At 39.7% G+C, this 3304-nt stretch overlaps 1 protein-coding gene across 5 annotated transcripts in view; it reads right to left on the minus strand.

Annotated features, from left to right (window-relative positions):
- The window catches only part of adgrl3.1 (adhesion G protein-coupled receptor L3.1), a 138701-nt gene extending 135851 nt beyond the window's left edge, over positions 1 to 2850 (minus strand). For all 5 annotated transcript variants that reach the window (XM_016513959.1, XM_016513962.1, XM_016513961.1 and 2 more), the window contains exon 1: positions 2385 to 2850. The gene's annotated coding sequence lies outside the window, so the exon portion shown is untranslated. The remainder of the gene's footprint in view (positions 1 to 2384) is intronic.
- Between the last annotated feature and the right edge of the window lie 454 nt (positions 2851 to 3304).

Genomic DNA, 3304 nt, shown 5'->3' on the forward strand with positions numbered 1-3304 from the left:
AATTTATAGTTCTTTCATCATTTACTCTCTTGTGTTTTTGCATCCCCTGTATGACCATCTTTCATCTGAGGAGCACAAAATAAGATATTTTCAAGAATGTTAGTAACCAAACAGTTTTTGCCTGACTTCCATTATATCGACAAAAAAACACTGAGACATTTCTTAAAATATCTTCATTAATGTTTACTCAAGAAAGAAAGTCATTCGGAATGACATGAGGGTGAGTAAATGATGACAGGATGTTTATTTTTGAGTGAACTATTCCTTTAAAAATGTCCTTGGTTATATGAAGGTTATGAAAGCATTAACAGAATGTTAAGCACACATAATAAATAAATTATATAAAGCAATAGTGTTAATCTGTTTGGCCGACCAAGGGTGGTCGGGTAGTGTTCCAAATATCGTTATATTTGCTTATCCATTTGGTGATGTTAGTGGTGCAGAAATTACACACTTCAGCTTGAAGACACTAAGATTGGAAATACAAAACACCCCCATCAAGGCAAGCAGAGCAAACCAAAAAACCCAATCTGAAAAATACAGCTCCACCCTGCGTGTGAACTCTCTACTAAATTCAGCACACCACCCACTGACAAAACACAAGAATACAGGGAACATCTTGACAGAAAACAGAAACTCAACGAATATAGAATTGTCTCATTTATACAAAGAAAACCACGAGTACCAACACATAGCTGTGCAAACTATACATTTCATAAATTATCTTTTACTTAACTGGCATCAGCCAAGTGTTTTAAATTGACCTGTTATCTTGCATTAAATGTCATACACTATCAAATATCCTAAAATAAGACAACTGTTTCTTGCTCTTTGAAGAGCAAGTAGGAAGTAAACTGCAAGTGTCATCACATAATTGAGCAAAATGCAGCAAAATCAAATCTTAAAGAAACTGTTCTCCTAAAAAAAATGCTAATTCTGTCATCGTTTACTCATTGTCATGTTGTTCCAAAACTGTTTAACTTTCTATCTCCTAAGGAACACAAAATGAGATGTCATGCACAATATAAGGGACTGACAGCTTCAGTCACCATTTACTTTCATTGCATCTTTTTTCCATAAAATTAAAGAGAACTGAAGCTGTCATCCAGCCTAACAACTCCTTTGGTGTTTCACCGAAGAAAGAACATCATACGGATTTGAAATGGCATGAGGGTAAGTAAATAATGACAGAAGTCTCTTTTTTGCTAAATGTAGATTTGGAACGGAAATGTATTTCAAGTGAACAACTTTTACTTCTGCCTGCCTATAACAAATCCTCTGATAGAAAAATAGAAGACCTAATAATAACTCTAAGTTTAAGTTCTGAGTTTGACTGCAGGGGACCAAGCCTGGAATCAAACCTCTATTTTTATATCATAGAGCAATTATACACGAAGCATACAGAATATGTATGTGAAGAATATGTACACCAAAACAGATGCAAATCATTTGTATTTTTTCAAAGGCCTGTGATATTTTTCCGGCCTGGTTGAATGTGCCTGTAAAGTAATTTGTCAATTCTTCGTGGCTGTCTCTTTCTATATGCATGGCGACTATGCTGCAATCAGTGGAACACAGGGACTGATCTTTTCCTGCCAAAATGGGTCATCCTCATGAGGTAAACAATCACTTAACATCTATAAGTGAGTTGACTCAAGTTATTATTTAGGCAATCTTTATTGACAAATGACAAACAGTCCTGTATGATTGGTTACATCATATATATGATGATCCAGCATGTACTGCAATTTTCATGACATCAGGGTGGCATGAATAGCAGATGTGTCTTTATTACTCAATGAATCAAGGTCATATGATCTTTGTACAGATCTGACGGTGTTTAGATGCATGAATCGCTGTTGATGTTTCCAGTGCTGTTTATTTTAAAGATGCTCTGCTCTTTTTCTTCTAAATGCTTTCGTACCAACGCATCTCCTGTTTATACACAAACACACACATGCATTTATACACAGAGAAAGCACTAAATCGAACGAGGCGTTGATAATCTTCTCCTTATATAAAGGCTGAAGGGATGCTGTGAATATAGGCCATCAATATAACGTTATGCGCGACACGCTGTCTCCGTCCTGCCTGTAATAAACAAATTAAAGCTATCGTTTCGTTACGTCAAGAGCTGACGGCAGCGACTTGGACGGACACTCAAACACACGCGCGCGCACACCGACGCCCATTAAAACACCACGCACGACACACGGCAAAAAAGCATCCTGTGTCCAAAGCCCCTCACACACGACATAATTCAGCTGTAGGATATGGAGAGTTTGAGCAGTGTACACTAACAGCATCTCGCTGCCACTGCCATTCAAACGTCCATCGGTTATTGATTTATTGGCCCTTAAGAAATTAAGAAAGCATTGACTCACCGCATCTTATAAAGCACCGGAATAATAGTCAGCTCCGGATGTGTTCAACAGCATCTGGCTGTGATCTCGGAATGCTCCTTAATTCCCGTGACAGTGTGTCCGTGTGTGACTAAAACACGCAGATGATGTCTTGAGCTTCCGTTCCCAGATGCGCCTTTACGAGGCTCGAAGCCTGCTGAAGAAGCACGGTGAGGAACAGGATATATCGAGTAGCCTATCCTTCGTCCCCCAAACCCAATGGATCTATGGTGGACACGGGGGATCAGAGCCCTGTGTTGTATCCCGAGCAGTGTTTTCTAGAATGAGAGGAAAATGCGCAGAGTGGCTCCAGCGATGGCACAATCCGCGAGATCAGCGCCAGTCCATCGCTAGATCGTCCGTGCGAACCGACAGCTAGGGAACGAGCGAGAGAGAAAATGACAAGCCAATTTGGAAGCAAAGTGATGCTTGATTCAAGGATGAAGGGTGGGAGGGAAAGAGAGAGAAAGGGAGGATAAGAGAGGGCGGTAAATCTGGAGCTGGGAGGACTTGAGCACGCTCTGGTGGCCGACAGCGCGCACAGCAGTGAAGGGTCGACCTTCCCAGTTCCTATCACCCGCGGGGTCATTCAGAGAAAGGAGTGCACTGTGTGACTTTTCGATTTTTAATGTTTTTTTCCCCTTTAAATTTCTTTAAGCTTTTAAAACCTTAAAAGCACGTGTTTGCGTAATAAACTGCAATGCCACCCCAACTCATTTTAAAAATTGTAATGATGTTAGTATTCAGCGATGTCTAAATAGGCCTACCCTATAAAAGTAACAAGGTTTACATGTAGTCAAGCCTTTGTAGCCAGGCCCAGGACACTACAATGTATTTAAAAGATTAAAAGAAAGAAAATATAATGATAGCTCTACACATGTCCAGTTTTTAATAATCAGTTT

This window comes from Sinocyclocheilus rhinocerous, unplaced genomic scaffold (assembly GCF_001515625.1).
Source record: "Sinocyclocheilus rhinocerous isolate Xijiao unplaced genomic scaffold, SAMN03320098_v1.1 scaffold1648, whole genome shotgun sequence".
Taxonomy (NCBI): Eukaryota; Metazoa; Chordata; class Actinopteri; order Cypriniformes; family Cyprinidae; genus Sinocyclocheilus; species Sinocyclocheilus rhinocerous.